Consider the following 20,320-nt stretch of genomic DNA (forward strand, 5'->3'; position numbering starts at 1 on the left):
CTTAATGATATGCCTGTAGTCTTGCTAACCAAAGAATATTTAAGTCATCTGAACAACCGTGCCCCATGGCTTGGCTGCAAATAATGACAGTCCCTAGAGAACAGGAGAAGGGACTAAAATACAAGCTGGCAGGCAAGCCAACACCTAACCTTTCTTGCAGCCTTAAACCATCCCATATTATACTGTATAAATACTGGCTAAGAAATTCAGACTAACTTAATTAGAGCATGGGTAACTATTAGAGACCAGTTTGGCATAGTGGTTAAAGAACCAGGCTAGAGACCACAAATTCATGAGGCCAGCTGAGTGATCTTGGGCCAGTCCCACTCTCTCTCAGAACTAGGAAGGAAACAATGGCAAACCACTTCTGAAATCTTGCCAAGAAAACTGCAGGGACTAGTCCAGGCATTTGCCAGGCATCCACACTGGCTTACCTGAACCACAACCTCAACCACAAAACCAATTGATTAACTGACTGTATTTATATCCCTCCACAAACTCATGACTATGGCAGCTAACGCTGTTCTGAAGACAGAGAAATAGCTGTTAAATCTTTTTGAATCAGTGACAGAATTATGTGTGACAATTTCTTTTTATTGGTAGGTATAGCAGATTCTTAATGTCCTTTCCTCCAGTAATGAAATTTATATGCTGCTCCACAAAATACTAGCTCCATTAAAGATCTAGTGGCTACATTTTCACAAGATGCTAAGCTTGATTAGGGATTTTAGTGATGGAGGGGGGGGACAGGAGGGTGCCGTACCAACCCAGCCTGATTAGTTTATGGTTCACTATACAGTGCAAAACCAGAAAATTGGTTAATCAAGTAATTAGATTAAGTGTATTATGGACGAAGCCTAGGAAGACCAGTGGGTCTAATGAAGTTGAATCGGACCCCCAGGGAAGCTGGAATTGGCTGCAGATGCCAAATCTAAGAGAACAGATATAGGAAGAAGCAGGGGAAGAAAACTGCCATGAGAGGTTTGGCATAAAGCCACATGGGTGGCGGAATGAACTTATGCCTGTATAAATGTAAGATTTAAATCTTTGGGATAGTACTTGAGTCAAAACTTCCCTTAAGGCATCTCTCATCTCAGCAGTTTGCAGAAGGCATGGCATACAATCCCCACACAGGACCCCCCCCCCCGTCTTGGTGGAAGTGCAGGAGTAATATTTTCACACAGATGAATTGTTCCTGACCAGTTTCACAAACGATCTTGCCCACAGCTCCAGCCAGGGCATTCTCAGCAGGCTAGTTTACATTTTAATTGTGATGGTTTCTAGCTGTCCTCAGGGACAGCAAAATCATAAATCTCACTTCACAACTAATAACCGTCTCCTGAAATGCAGTTTGCCATTATTCTAGCATATGGAAGATAAGACGTAGTAGATTTGGTCTGTTCGTTTTTTTCTCCTGAAGCTGGGCTTGTACATTAAAATGAATGTAGTACAATGTCAAACCTCTACCCAAACTTCTCCCAGATGGAACAAATTGAAGCCATGTATGAATTGAAAATGATCATTGCTAACTAATATGGGAACAAGACAGCGGTGTCCATGGGTTCGGATTAAAAAAATGAAAATGGCAGCTGCAATGGTGCAATCAGGGCTCTGCCTTTTTCTTATGGGTGCATGTTGTGCATTGAAATTTAGTCATTCTCTCTGAGAATCAATTCTGATCTGGTCTGCATAGTCCAGTCTCTTCACCTGCATAGCTTCAATCCGTTTCCATTCCTTGATCGCACCACAGCTTTATAGTTTTTACATAGAATACTAAAAGAAGATTTATTCTTTATTTATTAAGAAAATTCTTTTTTTTTTTGGTTTTAAAAAACAAACTTTATTAAACATTTAAAAATGAAATGCTACATATATATATACACTGAACACATATATATCCATATAAACAACACTACATAAAAAGAAAAAGTGACTTTAGTCACATATCCATTGTCTTATTGACTGCATTTTTTTTTTTTAGTTTTTGTTATCATTCAGAATTTTACATTTGCCTTCATTTCTCCAATTTCTCCAATTGATTGGTTATTAAGAAAATTCATATGGCCACCTGGTGACTGTGGATGGCTTACAGAAGTAAAACCTCAAATACAAGACACAATAAACTTCTACATGTGTTCCCCCCCCGACAACAACAATCAAACAAAACACATGATGGGCTCTGTACCACTGTGGGGTCCTCAGGCTCACTGGCAAAACTATGTTTTCGGGGCCTTTCGAAAATAAGCTGGGGGGAAATCTTATCTCTGTGGGTATGATGTTCCACATGGTGGTAGCCATCACAATAAGGCCTTTCTTCATAGTCCTACTAGATAGATCACCGTAAGAGAGATGTTTGTAGCAAGACTATCTGTATAGGTTTGAAGAAAAAAATGCGTAAGATAGAAAACCATCATTGTTAAATGAATGACTCTGAGGCTAGAAAGCATTATTTTCAGGGAAGGCAGCTATCCTTGGGAACTACTTCCTATTTTAGGTGCCACTGGCCTCTTTTGGTGATGATCTTAGAAGTGAACAAAGGCTGAACTTTTCTGGAGGATGTTTGGAATATGATCTTTTGTCAACTTTATTCTTTTCTTTTCTCCCCATTGTTACCATTACTTATAGTTTTAACTTCCTGAGTGATCCTCAGTTCTGTTGTTATGGAGACCATAGAGAACAATTGTACTTTTTATTATTTTGATTTCATCGTGAGGGCTTTGTTGTATTTGCTTTTGCTTTGAATTGTCTTTCAGTGGAGGTTTATATTGCATTTTATCTTGTAACCAGTGGTGAAATCCAAATTTTTTTACTACTGGTTCTGTGGGCGTGGCTTGGTGGGCCTGGTGTGGCTTGGTGGGCGTGGCAGGGGAAGGATACTGCAAAATCCCCATTCCCTCCCCATTCCTGGGGGAAGGATATTGCAAAATCTCCATCCCCACCTCTGGGGCCAGCCAGAGGTGGTATTTGCCGGTTCTTCGAACTACTCAAAATTTCCGCTACCGGTTTTCTGAACTGCTCAAAATTTCCGCTACCGGTTCTCCAGAACCTGTCAGAACCTGCTGGATTTCACCCCTGCTTGTAACCTGTTGTGAGCTGGAGTGAGTCAGCAGCACACAAATTTAATAAGCAAATAAATAAGCAGACAAATAAAACTAATAATTCAAAGAACATACATTTGATATCTCTCACGCACAAACATGAGGAAAAAAATGAGACAACTCAGGCAAAAAAGGAGAAAATAAAATGGACATACAGTCACTCTCTTTGTTTGTGCTGATTTTATATTTCGACATATGGAGATTAAGATTCTCCTTTGCCCAGGCATACAGGAAGTGCCAGAGCAGTGTCAATAACAGAGTGATCAATTTGGGTCAAGTATGCTGAGACAGGCGTTTCCCTGCCAAGGTTGTATAAATAGATGGTTCCTGTGAAGGGTGTGAAGCCGCTGGGAGGGGAAGCCTTCTGAGTTGAAGAGCCGTAGCTGACAGAGCATCAGGAAGCTAGCTTGTGCATTATGGCTAAGTGCTATCCAGGCAAAAAGTATTGGAACAGGCACTTTGCCACTTTAGTTAAACCGCTGAGGTTTACATTCTCCCTTTCTCATTGAAAATGCCCTTTGACCAACCAACAATGCAATGTGGCACCTCTCTCCTTAAAATTAAGTTTAAAATTAAGTATTGCCTGTCCTCCAACTAGGACAGGCAACAGTTTTCCATCAGGAGAATTTTTGCTTTTTCCTTGCTTCCAAGGGCTGCAGGAGATGTGGATGGCAATCTACTGCCATTTCTGTTGCTTGCAGATTTAAACATTTTGGCCCAGTTATATTTACTTTGTGTTTTGGGGAAGTTGTATAGAAAATAGTAAAATAGCTACATTAAGCCTTGAAGATTATATATATCTTCAAGTGGGAACATACCCCCACTGGCAGTTGAAAAGAAGAAACAACCACGATCACACATTGCTCCTAGAAGCACAAGGCCGAAGACACCAGCCTGAAGATGATGAATGAGACTTCGTCGAAACGTTGCCAAGGTACTTCCAATTTTACATGGGAGAAAACCCGAATAACCAAAGAGATATATATAAAATCACCATTTTGAAGCACAGTTTCTGTAAAGTGAGATGTGGAGAACTTGGTCTGTTTAACTAAGGTGCATATATAACCAGAAGAGCATTTTAGTTCAGCTAGTAAATATATATTTAGTTTGCCGACAGTTGTTAAGATGTTCTGATTTCCATTATTTCAAGGGTAGGTAAATCTTTTCAGCCTAAGGAGTGTTCCTTCCAATTTGGCCAGAGAAGGCAGGGAATGACAAGAATCACAGAGTTGGATTTACAGTCAGGGGGGTATTCACTTACTTTCCCTGCCGGCCTTTGCTGGTGCGCACGCCTTCCATGCATGCACCCGGCCTCAAAAACATTTCTAAATAGGATGGCATAGAGCCAAGGCTGGGGGGGGGGCAGGCCCACCCACAATTTCCGCTACCGGTTTGGGTGAACCGGTCTAAAGCGGCTGAATGCCACCTCTGTTTACAGTGCATTCAGAAAGTATTCAGGCCCCCTTCACTTTTGTCAATTTTGTCTTTAAATTTGTTAAAAAGAAAAAAACTGAAATATTACATTGGCAAAAATATTTAGACCCTTTGCGACAACATGTGAAATTTAGCTCTAGTTCCCCCATTTCTCTTGATCATTGTTGACATGTTTCTACCCCTTGAATGGAGTCGACCTGTGGTAAATTAAATTGATTGGACATGACTTGGATTGGACATGACTTGGAAAGGCACACACCTCTTTATAGAAGGCGTCACAGCTGACAATGCATACTCCAGCAGAACAAAAGCCATGAGGTCAAAGAAACTACCTGCAGAGCTCTGTGACAGGATTATTGCAAGGCACAGATCTGGGAAAGGCTACAATAAAATTTCTGCTGCACTGAAGGTTCCTTCATGGCCTCCATAATTCACAAATGGAAAAAGTTTAGCGCAACCAGGACTCTTCCAAGAGCTGGTTGCCCGGTCAAACTGAGCAATCGAGGGAGAAGGATCTTAGTCAGAGAAGTTATCAAGAACCCAATGGTCACTCTGACTGAACTCCAGAGATCCTGTGTGGAGATGGGACAGAGTTCCAGAAGGACAACTATCATTGCAGCCCTCCACCGATCTGGGCTTTATGGCAGAGTGGCTAGATGGAAACCTCCATAATTCTCTCCTCAGTGCAAAACACATGCAAGAGATAATTAACTCTATCAACCTTGCAGCAATTTTCTCTTGTCTCTGATGAACGGAGCTTGAAGTTTGAGTAGAAAACACATTAGATTCCATCTCTCTTAAATTAATATAATTGGCTTGTAAGATATCACTTCTTACCTATAGACATTTTGCTGTTTTAGTTATTAATGTAACACATATCTTATTTATACGAACATAGTTATTAGATGATAATTCTTCACTGAAAATAATATCAATCAATCCCCAAAAAGGGGATTTCTCTTCCTGTAATGTTAAACTTTGTAAACCAGGTGTTAAAGGAGTCAGGAGAGTTAACTTAGTCTGTTTTGGTTTTGGTATTTTTTTTAAATTGGTATCCTCTTTTTGAATAAAAAATACTTTTGAATTTTGTTGAATAGAGCAACATTATTGCTCATCACCATGTTGTTCAGGCTTCTGTCCTAAGTGAATTTCACTTAAACCCAGCAGAAAAGTGTTAGGAATCACAACTCTTTTGTATAGGAATAATCAGAAACGTTCTACACGACCAATTGAGGAAGCATTCTTCCAGGGCTTCTGTTTTAAACCTCCACTTGCCAAACTCTTTAGGTTCATATTGCAACTTCTTTTTGGGGCAAAAATGGCTTTGCAATAAGGAGATAAATTTTGACAAGAAGGAGGAGGAGGAGGAGAAGGAGGAGGAGGAGGAGAAGGGGGAGGAGGAACAGCATTAGCCATGTGTAAAGTATGGGAGGGGATGTGTCAAGGGTTATGCTTAATTTCCTGCCACCTCACTTTCCACCCTGCTTTTAATCATATGCTGGAATGTTGGCCTGTCACATACAGATCTAATTCAGGAATCTTCCTGCTTCTGGCAAACAGACTCATATGCTGGACCAGGCATTAGGTTCATATTACAATTTTGCAAAGTTCACTGTGATTTAAGTGCTGGTTTTCGCCATTCAATTCTTGGGCCCTTGAAAAGCCTCTATCTCTTCCTAACTGAAGATGAAGATGAGGTAGCAAAAATCCTGCTGCGGCAAATTGATTCTGCCTTGAAAGGTGAGAGCAGTGTTCATGAGAGAGAATACACCTTTGGTGGGGGTACTTTTGTTTTGAAACTTCTCCTCCCAAAGGTTTGGTTTAAGTGATGATATTTTCACTGTCAAAGAATGTTTCCCTTGAGCACTTTAGTTTCCCCACTTTAGTTATTTCATATTGTTTTTATAATATGATGACTTTTGGCTTGTTAAAACAAATTCATTTGAATTGTTTCAATTATTTTGAATATTATGCAGGAAGTATACTTGACAGCTGATATAAAAGAATATAAAATCTATTGTGAGTTAAGCTCAATGATGAATTGGTGGACATGGCCAGTATTTTCTTAGCAATAGTATGGAACTGGTTTGTCATTACTTTCTTTTGAAGGTTTTTTTTTTTTTTTTAACTTTAGAGTCTAGCCTGCAATGCTGGCAGCCTTCCATTGAAATATTAATGAAGTTCAATGCTGCTTAGTTTTTGGAGATCATCCCCTGGAACTGATCTGCAAAGAAATAGGATTAATGTTCCATGTGAGTCTCACGTATAGGAGCTCTCGTTCCTAAAAACACATTTGGTGTTTTAAAAGATACTGAAAAGCAAGCAAACAACGTAGCAGATTTTGTGGCTTGTTCTTGTGAAAAGTGTTGTGAAATCACTGTATCCTCAGTTTTTTTTAAAGAGGTAAATTATCATATTATTTATCAGAAGGCATTCCTGAGAAAAGAAGAAATTGCAACAAGGGAATTCATCCAGAAGCGGCTGATCATTTTTGGAATTATTGTGTTATCATATATTAATAAAGCACAGTTCGTAACATTTATGGACCACCTATAATTTATTTATTTATTTATTTTATGCAATTTATATGCCGCCCTATCTCCGAGGACTCAGGGCGGCTCACAACAGTAAAATGCATAATTCCTTATTAAAACGATATAAAGTTAAAACCCAGTTTAAAACAGTTTAAAATTCATTAACCCCCCCCATCAGTCCAGGCTATGGAACAACCAGGTCTTCAACTCGCGGCGGAACAAGCGAAGGTCAGGGGCCATCCGGAGCTCCAATGGAAGTTGGTTCCAGAGGGTGGGTGCGCCCACAGAGAAAGCTCTCCCCCTGGGGGTCACCAGCCGACACTGTCTGGCTGACAGCACCCTGAGGAGGCCCTGTCTGTGGGAACGCACCGGGCGATTAGGGATTGTCGCTGGCTGCAGGGGGTCCGACAGGTATCCCGGGCCTAGGCCATGAAGGGCTTTATAGGTGATAACCAGCACCTTGAACCTCACCCGAAGGGCAACCGGTAACCAACGCAAGCCGCGCATGAGGGGTGTAACATGGGAGTGTCGGGACGCTCCCATCACAACCCACGCAGTCGCATTCTGCACCAGCTGAAGCCTTCGAGTGATCTTCAAGGACAGCCCTAGGTAGAGAGCGTTGCAGTAGTCAAGACGGGAGGTGACCAGTGCATGAGTAACGGTGCGTAGGGCATCTTGGTCCAAGTAAGGGCACAACTGTCGCACAAGGCGAACCTGGGCAAATGCCCCCCTGGTCACGGTCGTCACATGGTCTTCCAGAGACAACCGTGAATCCAGGAGGACTCCCAAGTTGCAGGCCCTATCCACAGGGGGTAACACCTCACCCCTGATGGTCAACGATGGAACATCTCGATCGGAACAAGATGCCGGTACCCACAGCCATTCGGTCTTGGGAGGGTTGAGTCGAAGCCTGTTCCTCCCCATCCAGGTCCGTACCCCTTCCAGGCAACGGGACATCACGTCGAGGGCATCACTGGGCTGGTTTGGGGTGGATATAAAAAGCTAGGTATCATCAGTGTACTGATGATACTGCACCCCAAAACCACAGATGATCTTCCCAAGCAGCTTCATATAGATGTTGAACAGGAGAGGTGAGAGAACTGACCCCTGGGGCACCCCACAAGTGAGGGGCCTCATAGCCGACCTCTGTCCCCCTGCCAACACCGCTTGCGTACGGCCCAAGAGATAGGAGGAGAACCATTGTAGAACGGTGCCTCCCACTCCCAACCCCTTGAGCCGTCCCAGCAAGATACCATGGTCGATGGTATCAAACACCGCCGAAAGATCCAAGAGGACCAGAACAGAGGAATATCCCCTGTCCCGAGCCCTCCAAAGATCATCCACCAGTGCAACCAATGCCGTTTCCGTGCTGTACCCCGGCCTGAAACCCAATTGGTACGGATCCAGGTAGTCTGTATCCTCCAGGGCCAATGGGAAATACTCAGTTTTAGAGTATTTTACCTACAAAGTGCAGTCACAGAAGTAGTAAAAGATTGTGGTGAAGTAAGACAGAAGGGAGATTTATTAATAATATTCCTCTACCTCCACCAGTACTTTTTTTTGGTGCTAGATATAATTCGTCCCATCAATTAAGAGGAGAATGGCGTTTCCCTGCACATCATTGTTTTCATTGCTTTCATTTATGTGCAAATTGCCTTTTGTTCAGTCCATCTCTTGTCATACTGTATATTTAATTTTAAGTACATGATTGTGCTGTCTACATCAGGACTATCATATGCATTCTTTTCATGCAGGTCTCTTTGTTTGTTTTTTTTAAATTTACTGCTGTGGGCATGAAGTTTAAGAGAAAAATTCAGTTGTTTTTCAGTTGATTTGTTTAGAAAAAAAAAGAACTATTAAATCTGCGTTTCTCAACCTTGGCAACTGTAAGCTCTGTGGACTTCAATTCCCAGAATTTCTGACTGAGGAATTCTGGGAGTTGAAGTCCACATAGCTTAAAGTTGCCAAAGTTGAGAAACACTGATTCCAACTCTTCTCATTTGAGTCCTCCAGCCATTCCTTTCTGGAACAACATCCCCATTAGCCCAGCCTCCTTTTATTTGGAATAGTGTGTTGATAAAAAGCAGCAGCCCTGTAAGTTGGAGTATAAATATTTCAATATGTTAGTCAATAGAAATGTCCCAACACTTCCAAATGAATCCTTTTGTGGGGGGGTGGGGGTGGGGGGCAGGCCAGGGAAGTAAAGAGTGAACAACCCATTAGCACAAATCTCTGGATGATTTAATACAGTGACAAAACCCAGCCATTGGCAGCACTGTACTTTTTTTTTTTTAATTAGGGTAAAAAACCCACCAAGTTTTAAGTTTTAAAAATGAAATTATAACCTCGTAGTTTCCGAGGCCATGAATATAATGCAGCTCTTTCCAAACTTCTAGAGAAGAAGATTCTGGGAAGAGAAGAAAGTCTGCCATGGGATCAGCTACAGGATCAGGATCAAATGGACCTATAGGACATTTGTCCACTCCAGAGGCATTCTTGAATTAAAATGTCTTTGATAAAACAGAGAGTGAAGTTGGTTTTCAGTCTCCCCACTCACTCCCCAGCAACAGACCATTTTTTTTAAAAAGAAAAATGAGTGAATCTCTTTCTCTAAACACAAATGTATTGTTTAGAAGCAGAGCATGAAATCTTAAACTCCAAGTGGATTATGCTCTCTTAATCTTTCACCATCGAAATAGAGAGTAGATTTAGCATGCTTTCATTGCAGAGTGCTTGGCAAGCAGCCGTCGGATGAATGAGGCGAGCTGATTTCATTTGTACATGTGCCAGATGTCACTGTTAGATATGGCTGTTCCATTTCATCAGTGAAACAGGCTTACATGGGGATGTTGATTGGTGGGGAGCTGCTTTTGAAAAATAACAAGATGTCAAATTAACAGGGAGAGAAGAGCCTATTATAAGAGATAAACGATACTCTGAAAGAATCATCGCTTCTCTTTTGTTTCATTAAATATTTGGCAATCTCATTCCATTTTCTTGTTTGGCTGCACATTAATTGGGCCTAGCAATGTAACAATAACATTATTACACTGGTTGATGACTTGATTGCTTTTTGAATAGGATAACTGTAATATTGAGGTCTGGAAAAATGCACTGCTGGAATTGTATTGTGGAATGAAGAATATGGAGTTGGAATATGTGCCCTGTAAAAGTCACTAGATGCATTTCCGCTGATTTCTGGGTTTCTGGATTGCACCCAGGAATTCTCCGTTACAGATATCCCAATTCAGCCAACATTAGCCTTAATCAAGTCTTACTGGAAAAAAATAGGGCAAGTAGGCTATGACAAAAATTAGTGCCATAATTTGCAATGCCTATCCTTAACTGGATCAGATCCAGCTTTCAAAAGCCGCCATGAGAGAACAATGAGATGGGTTTTCTTGCCTCCTAAAATGGACAGGTTTCACTCATATGATATCGCAGATGAAAATTATGTGGGCATTTTCACTCAGTGAGTACGATCCACTCAATGAGTTGTTAATGTGGACTTACTGAAATTAAGTGAAATTAATGCATGAAAACAGTTAAGTCACATTTATTTAACTCAGTGGGTTTAAGCTAAGTAATGCAGAATCTGATTCCAGTACTTTTTCCTAATTAGGAAATCAATTTTCTAATGAACTAAATTTGAATTTCACTGGCTCTAATTGAGTGTGCTGTTCCTATTCTCCCATACATTCAAAACATTCATCCCTTCCATATTCATGATCCACTAGGACTAGGTGGCCTTAGCCATACGTCTCATCCACGTATCTTCAGCTTTAAAACAGGATATTAGCAACACACATAATGGAATTATTATAAACGAGAAATGACATTCCTTACTTGCCTTCAAGGGTTAAGACAAACTGCAAAATTAAACAAAATCTAACACATAGGAGATGTGCGTCTTGCACTTCATTCAGTGAATTTTCTTTATCTTTCATTTCATGTTTCTGTTTTTCCAGAGTATTAAACCACATTAAATAAAGGCAAGATTTTTTTTTCTATACCTTAGGGTTTGTATCCATGAAGACACCAATCTTCCCTCAGCCACTTCTATTTAGTGTCCGCTACATTTCTTGACTTTCTAGTCATGGGACTTTTAAAAATCTTTCTTTTTCTTCTTAGCATGTTCCCACAAGTGCAGGATCCGCTTTTTGGATCATTGAATGCCACTTTGCATGGTCAGCTGCGTCTCCAGGGCGCAGGGCTGTGGCTTGCATATCTGACTTTTAAAAATCTTTCACATCCAAATAATACTCCCTTTTGCAGCCCCTGGACCTTGATTGCTACAAATTTACATCATAATTATTCAATGATTGGAATTGGGAAATATGCAAAAACTGGAGTATAAGCTCTAAAATAGACACAATTAGTTTAAAAACCCAGAAGAGCAAAAGACCCTGAATAACCAAGCATAAAAAAGGAATATTTGTGACAATAGTAAACTTGGAGCATCTTAATATCTTTTATACAGCCAGACCTTAGTGATGTCAAAAAAAACAGTGTAATGTGTAACTGCTTTTTTCAGTGGCACTTCTATCATCATGTTGCAATCCATCCTGTGGAACAAAAACAATGAAAAAAAATCAAATTAAATATGACATTCTACTAGTGTGGATATATCCTTAAGTAGGCAAGCTATATTATCTCAGGTTTCAAAGTATTTCCTTTGATTGTTTAAAAATCTCATGTTTAATCTATATTTCTTGCCTCTTAATAGCTTGAATTGCTGCAACGTGCCATATGTGAAAAATTTCTAAAAGGTGTCAAAATGTCTTGCCGTGGTTTGGAATGAAAGTGCAATGAAAGGTCCATATCATGATGTAATATATAAATAAAGTATGATTCCAATGTAAACCGTTCATTTGGCAGTCATTTCCCCATTTGCAGACAGTAAGTGATATGGAACCCCTATTTAGGTTTTATATCCAGAAGAAAGGGAATGTCTACCTTGAATCATTTCAATACTTAAATCCAGCATTTATTATGCTTTTTGCAACTGAGAAAAAGTAGTTTTAGTTCTTGGATGTATTGTAAGCTATTTTAAGAGGGAAAGGAAAGATGTTCTACTATTTCTTGCAAGTTAAGTATATTTCCATCATTTTTGGAAAGGAGTGGAAGAAATGGGGAATGGCGAATGGGCAATGTAAGGAATTATTTATGATGGGCAATGTGATGCCTTTGCCTTTAACAAGGTGTTTTTCTGAAACATGGAAAAAGTTTATGGTGGAACTGTTTGGAAAATTCAGTGTTATTTTAAAATCATGGCATGTCGAGTCTTTCATATAAATTATTTCAGAAAACACGAACGACGTTTTGAGGAGATTTTGCACTATAGATTTATTTTAAGGAAAACAAACATACCAAAAAAATCTACCATTTATATGCTTTAGGATCTAATTAGGGAGATGACTAAAAATATTAGAGACATCCCATTTTCATATTTATTTTTTCCATTTTAAGCCCTTTTTCTTCAATGTCATCAAAAGAAATAGTCTTTTCACAGCAATTTTTGATGATAAGTTTGGCTATTAGACTAAACAGTTGATGTAAACTCAAATAAGGATTTGTTGGAGATGACTAGGCTGAGCCTGAGGGAGGGGTCAAGACTGTTATCAGTTTGGAGTCTCTTTGGAGATCTAAGTCCAGCCCTCCTTGAATTCCACTGTTCTCATTCAAACAGTTTTGGTTCCCGATTTGTTGTGCCTGACAGGAATATGGTGCAATGCATTTTGCTCCTCATTTTACCTTTTCTATGATGACATTTATTTATTTATTTATTTATTTATTTATTTATTTATTTATTTATTTATTTATTTATTTATTTATTTATTTATTTATTTGTCCCATTTTTATGCTGCCCAACTCCCTAAGGACTCTGGGCGGCTTACAGCAAAAAAACAATGCGAACAATATCCCGTAAAAATTTTTTAAAAAGAAAATATTAAAAACCCATACACTTCATTCCATGGCCGGGTCTCGCAAGATCGCCGTAGCGAGATCAACGGCCCCAGGCCTGCCGGAAAAGCCAGGTCTTCACCGCTTTCCGGAAGGCCAATAGGGTGGGGGCGGTCCAGACCTCAGGAGGTAGTTGGTTCCAGAGAGCTGGGGCAGCCACAGAGAAGGCCGTCTCCCGCGGGCCTGTCAACTGACATTGTTTAGCTGATGGGACCAGGAGGAGACCAGCTCTGTGGGATCTTACCGGTCGCTGGAAGCTATGTGGTAGAAGGTGGTCTCGAAGATAACCTGGCCCTGAGCTATGTTATATGCACAGAATGCTTATTCTCAAACAAAGAGGAATGGAATCCACCTTCAGAACCTATAGAAGGCCACATTTCCATACTTAGAACCTTGGATGTGGTCTTCAGAGTTCCTCCCAAAACTGTTGCCAAATTTTAATTGTGTATGTTTCAAAAGTATCTCTACAGGTAGTCTTCAATTTACAACCAAAGTTGAGATTTGAATTTCCATTGTAAGTTGGTATGGTTGTAAAGTGAATCGTCATGTGACTAGACGTGATTCCATGACCATTTTTACTGTAGTCATTAGGTGAATGACTGTGGTCATTAAGCAAATTTCATGGTTTTTAAGCCAATCATGTTGTCATTAAACGAATCCAGCTTCCCTAATTGATGTTGCTTGATGGAAGGTGCCATATTGTGATCATGTGACTATGGGATGTTGCTACCAATTATAAATGTGAGCCAGTTGCCAAGCACCCAGTTTGTGATCTTGTGATTTGGGGCTGGTGTGACAATTAGAAATTCGGGACAGGTTGCAAATCAACTTTTCCAAGGCCATTGTAACTTTGAACTATTGGTATATGAACAGTTATAAGTTAAGGATTACCTGAATCTCTATGTAAATGATACTAACTTGATTCCGTTTGTTAATTTTAATTTGTTAATTTTAATTAAAATCAAGCTAAATCCAATGAAATTTTTCTTTATCTTGAGGAGTACATCCTGAAGCACACAACTCAGTGTTCATATCTGGTTCCCAGCCACTCCCCCTAAATTGAATACTGTATCCCTATTTTCTTTTAAAGCAGAATTTAGGGGAGAGCCCTAATTGAGGCAACAGAAGTAGCTTAACACAGAAGGAAGGACTGTTTCAGATGCAATGTTAATTTAAATTCATAGCTCAGGTTGATTATGTAGTAGTTGACCTTTAATCTACATATGATTTTTTTTAAACCAATCCTATTTCCTACACAGAGAGACGAAGGAAAAGGATGGAGGGAGGAGGGGAAAAAGGACAGAGAAGTGTATTATTATACTGCAGTATAGTTACATAATTATTTTTAATTCAGGGCAATGGTTTAATTAAATACTTGCACAAAACCAAGCTTTTTCAGGAAATTCGGCAATTACAATCAATTTAAATATATGGCTGTATTAATATGATGACAAGCACAGTAATAACAATAACACAACCCTAAGTAATTGTAGGCAAATGTTAAACAGATGTGTAAATAGACAGTGACATTAGGGATCATTATGATATGTCATTCTGAAGTGTAAAATCCCCTCATGCTCCAAAGGGCTCATTCTCCTTTTAGTTTACCTATTTGACTATGACTCTTCTAGGTACACTTTTATACGTATGAAGCTGCTGTAGTTTGTAGTTTCCACACACATAAAATATACGTAATTGCTCCCTGCTTTGCTCTTCTGTTTAGTGTACCAGTTTTGTCTCTGATGTCTTTGGAATAATGGAATTATTTTTAGAATTTGCAAATTGTACTTTCATTCCCACCCACCCACCCCAATGATAAATATAAACATAAGAATATTTTCTATTACTTGGGGGTTCCACTGAGGCATCTGTTTGACCTTAAGGGGCAACAGAAAGTGAGAAGAAGTTCTGGCCTTATTCTCTACAGCTTTTCTGTGGATTCAGGGTTTGGATGGCAGAAAAAAGCTTTGCTGACTGAAACCTTCTGCATTACATTTCGCTGAAAGGGGGTGGGGGGAAGCCTCACTGAAATATATTCCTCTTTCAACACATTTCTTGAAAAGTGAGTTTTGCTTTTCAACTAGTTTAGCAGTCAAAACAATCCACAAAGTTTTTATATTAAAGCTTCTTTTCCTCCCAAATTCTATTCCTAAGGATAACCTCTCAGCATCCAGATTGAACAAAGCCACATTATCGCCTGAGGAGGCCTGACGTATGTCTGTCTATTGTAGTGATTCTGTCACAAATGAGCACTTGAAGAATATTCATTTGAAGTGAATTTGAAGTGCATGAGCAGAATGCATGTGTATGTGTATTCATATCTATAGAAAGCTGCATATGATCCATATACTAACTGCAGCTAGTATTTGCAAAAAATTGGAAAAGTGAAGAGATTCCCACAGATTCAAACTGTTCTTGTGTCTAGTTGTTCTGGTGTGCAGTGTTCTATAGCGTCGTTTTGAGGGTAGGAGTTGAAACAGTTTATGTCCAGAATGCGAAGAGTCTGTAAATGTTTTCACAGTCCTCTTTTTGACTCGTGCAGTATACAGGTCCTCAATGGAAGGCAGGTTGGTAGCAATTGTTTTTTCTGCAGTTCTAATTATCCTCTGAAGTCTGTGTCTGTCTTGTTGGGTTGCAGAACAAGACAGTTATAGAGGTGCAGATGACAGACTCAATAATTCCTCTGTATCAACAGCTCCTTGGGCAGTTTGAGCTTTCTGAGTTGGTGCAGAAAGAACATTCTTTGTTGGTGCTTTTTTGATGACATTTTTGATGTTAGGTAGTTAAATAATGGGCACAATACCTTCTGGCTACTATTGACAGGTCTCAACCATACATTAAGATAGTTTATTGGGATTCATATCCTGTTAAACATAAAAATGTGAAAAATTCCCAATGCTTGTTGACTCTCAGTTGTAAAATTCTCAGCTGGTTACACAAAAGCCCCACAGAAAATATAAGGATATAATGAAACCTAAATGCATCACTTTTAAACCAGTACCATACAGTTTCTGATTCTCAAAACAAAAAGTTGCAAACATGTACAGTAGCCTCAAAACATTTTGCGTTTAATTAAAATTGTCTTACTTTGTTAAGGAAGTTCTTGTTTGAAGATAAAAATAGCTTGAAAGTAGATCTTCTACAAAAGATGACAGTGCCACAATATGAAAGATTCTCCAATCTAAAGATTGAAAAAAAGTTCTATAGTTTTACTGTAGGACAATTGACAAAAGTATACAGTTACCCAATCACAAAGTATATTGTATTTCTAGTTATAGTCGTTATTTATACATTTCTACTTTTCCATATAAATCAGGATAGTAAACTTCTCTTTTATTCTTTTGTCTCCTTTTGAGGGGGGGGATTGCACAAGTGGCCAGCCTTTTGGCTTTAATAATCTGAATTTACTGAACAGCTGATATTGCTAGAATCAGGGAGGTTGTAAAGCAATGGACTGCAGACAAAATATGACTGATAATCCATCACAGATTATGTTGGTCTATTGAAAGTCATAATGTTATGACTCCATTGAGGAGATAAAGTGAATCATATGAAGCAAAGATTTCTGTTGATTAAGCAATCTGCTCAGATTTATTTTTAATGATAAACATATACATTTTAGGGTTGCTTTAAGACACAGATATAAATTATTGCTTATGCCTTCTGGCCTCAAAGAGCCTTTCTGGTTATAGCAGAGTCAAGTCCTACGTAATGGGAGATATTGTATATAAATTGCTGATATTTCATTAGGAAAAATTAACGACTGTGATAACCAATGAAATGTGATAACAGAATTGCTGTTCACATCTTGTTGATTTAAGTTATGACACCAAGAGGAAAGTACTATTAGAAACACATGCTAGTTCATCTTTACTATTATTATTTTTTTTGTTGTAAAAGGATCTGGCTTTGTTTAAAACTACTCTTGGACTGAGAGATCAAAGCATTATAGATAAAACAAAGCTATTACAAATTGTTCCTTCAAATCTAGCCAGTAGTAATGCAAAAATAACTGTAAATAGTTAAAACTGTAAATCCAGATGGTGCTTGATTCCATTGGAAATAACAGAATTTACTGCAAAAAATCTTCCTCATCTGAATTCACAGGTAGACTCATGAGAGCAAGAACAATTTTATGATGGTTCCAGAAGAGGAATTAGTGAGGAATGGAGCACAGTTTAGAGTTAAGTTGGAATAGTTTTAAGGTAAGTCTAATACCAATGCATCCAATTTCTCCCTTTCCCTGAGAAACTCTGTCCAAACTAATCATCCCACTTTCTCTCCTGCCCTATCATTTTGAAACCATCTGACTTCCCTCAGAAATATCTGTTTTTCCCTACTTAGAATTATTGAGTTAGAATTAGACCAGTGCAAGGTTCCAAATAAATCACCCATGACAAATTACTATTATGTATCTCCTTAAACGCATCCACTGAAAGGAACTCAGTGTCTCTGATTTTCTGTCAAACTGCTTTTTACTCTTATGAAGTTTCTCTCTCTCTCACATTCACCTATATAACCTGTCGTCTTTGGTTTAAATCCATTATTGTATGCCCTGCCCTCTGGAACAAGATAGAATGGTTCTTAACCTTTTGTGTAACTCTCTTTCAGGTATTTTAAGAGAGCTATTATAGCTCCTCTTTGATGCCTTTTCTAAAGGATAAAGATAACTAATTCTTTCAATTTCTCTTCACGGTTTCTAGTTCTCTAATCATCTTGATTGTCCTTTTCTGAAACTCTTTGAATTTCTCATATTTTCTCTGTAAGTATACTTCCCAGGAGTACATGCAGTACAAAGCAGAATAAAGAATTGTTACTTCTGTTGTTGCAGCCTCAAAGGCACTTACCCTGTGGCCATATTACATTGTTAGGTTATATTCAAATTACAGTTAAAACATCCTTTTCACAAGTAAGATTATTAAACAAGGTTAGCCCTATCTCTTTTCTTATGGCTGTGTATTTGATTTTAGTTTTTTAAGAACTTTGTACTCTGTATAGTTTCATCCAAACAGTTTAATCTATTTGAATTTTATGCTTTAAATGTTTTCCAAGATATTACCTTTTTTCTGTTTGTGTTCAAATCAGTCTTGACAATATGGACACATTCATGCAGTTTTCTTTGCAGTCTTTCTACCATTGCTTTCCTCCTAGGGCTGAAAAGAAGTGACAGGCACAGGGCCACCCAGTTGGCTTTGTGCCCAAGGCAGGACTAGAACAATGAAACATACTTTCCTGGTTTCTAATTTAGTGCCTTTAATCACTGCCCCAAACTGACTCCCTCTCTTAGCTATCCCACCCAATTTTTCATTATTTACAGATTTGCATTGTCTCCATTTCTTCATCCGAATTATAAATGAAAACATTGAAGAGTAGAAGACCCAGGAGCACGAACATTTTTATTAGAGAAGACCGAGCCAAAGTAACTATAATTTTTTTTGTTACCTATAAGCATTTTGCCATCTGTACAGTGCAGCTGAAATACAGGTAGTCCTTGACTTACAACCACAACTGAGCCCTAAATTTCTGTCGCTAAGTGAGACAGTTGTTAAGTGACTTTTGCCTCATTTTATAACCTTTCTTGCCACAGTTGTTAAGTGAATCTTTGCAGTTATTAAGTTAGTAAGATGGTTGTTAAGTGAATCTGGCTTCCCCATTGGTTTTGCTTGTCAGAAGTTTGCAAAAGGTGATCACATGACCTGGGACATTGCAACTGTCATAACTATGAGTGAGTTGCCAAATATCTCAATTATGGTCATGTGATCATGGGGATGTTTCAACAGTTGCAAAAGTGGAAAACAGACATAAGTCACTTTTTTCAGTTCCATTGTAATTTCAAATGGTCATTAAATGAACTATTGTAAGTCGAGGACTACCTATATAGATTCTTTTCCTTGTATTTTTAATACATCTAAAAAAGTTATTTTGGTCTTAGTACCCTTTATTAACTTGAGCACATACTGAACTTTCACTTTTCGGAATAAGCTCTACAGTTTTATACTTTCTTTGTGTATTCTTCGCTGTGGCTCCCTTTTCTATTTTTTTATATATGCGTCTTTTCTCATTTTCAGTTCATTGCTAGACTTTTCATATATCTATACTGACTTCTTTTATTATCCCCCAGTTTGGCTCAATGGAATTGTTTAGAATTTTGCCTTTAATAGTTCCTTCCGCAGGAACTGTGACCCATTTTGTGCCCCTTTTCCCATCAATTATTACTTACCTTTGTTCTGATTAAAATCTACTATTTTTAAGTCCACAATATATATTTGAGTACATTCAATTTTGCCATAGCTAATGGCAAAATTGAGGAAAATTGAGAAAAAAAAGAGGAAAGCTATGGCAAATCTAGACAGCATACTAAAAAGCAGAGACATCACCTTGCCAACAAAAGTGCATATAGTCAAGGCTATGGTTTTCCCAGTTGCAATGTATGGTTGTAAAAGTTGGACCATAAGGAAGGCTGAGTGTCAAAGAATTGAGGCCTTTGAACTATGGTGCTGGAGAAGACTCCTGTGAGTCCCTTGGACTGCAAGGCGATCAGTCCTAGAGGAGATCAACCCTGACTGCTCTTTAGAAGGCCAGATCCTGAAGATGAAACTCAAATACTTTGGCCACCTAATGAGAAGGAAGGACTCACTGGAGAAGAGCCTAATGCTGGGAAAGATTGAGGGCAAAAGAAGAAGGGGATGACAGAGAACAAGGTGGCTGGATGGAGTCATTGAAGCAGTTGGTGTGATCTTAAATGGATCCTGGGGGATGGTAGAGGACAGGAAGGCCTGGAGGAACGTTGTCCATGGGGTCGCGATGGGTCGGACAAGACTTCGCAATTAACAACAACACATTCAATTTTATTTTCCTTTCAAACTAAGAACTCCAGCAATGCATGGTAATCTTTCTTGTTGGTGGTGTTAGTTGCGAAGTCATGTATTTCCTTTAGGTTACTGTATAGAATATTTTTATTATTTAGGTTAAGTCCAAGTCCTTGAAAAATCACAATGTAGCTACGCACCACATAGAAATTGAAAGCATTTTACTGTCATATCTTAAAAATCCTTTTTCTTAAAGAGGTTTTACCAGTTATGTCCTTAGAGGAGTTGTGTATGAACTATGAAGTTGGAAAGGGCCCTCTGAATTATTTTAAGGGCATACTCAGTGTTATGTAAATAGGTTTGTTTGGCGGGAAGTTAGAATTAACTGACCCTCAGCTGATTGGCTGACCACCACAGCTGCAAGGTATATAAAGGGAGCTGTTTCCCTAGGTCAGTCGCTGGTTTCTCACCCTAATAAACA

At 38.9% G+C, this 20,320-nt stretch overlaps 1 long non-coding RNA gene across 1 annotated transcript in view; it reads left to right on the forward strand.

Moving 5' to 3' along the window:
• LOC117671411 (uncharacterized) overlaps positions 1-19,356 on the forward strand; it is a 34,064-nt gene extending 14,708 nt beyond the window's left edge. The window contains exons 3-4 of the long non-coding RNA XR_015731554.1: positions 17,138-17,235; positions 18,348-19,356. This is a non-coding gene — a long non-coding RNA (uncharacterized LOC117671411). The remainder of the gene's footprint in view (positions 1-17,137; positions 17,236-18,347) is intronic.
• The last annotated feature ends 964 nt before the right edge of the window (positions 19,357-20,320 follow it).

Source organism: Pantherophis guttatus, chromosome 1, assembly GCF_059756535.1.
Source record: "Pantherophis guttatus breed Tessera chromosome 1, ASM5975653v1, whole genome shotgun sequence".
Lineage (NCBI taxonomy): Eukaryota > Metazoa > Chordata > Lepidosauria > Squamata > Colubridae > Pantherophis > Pantherophis guttatus.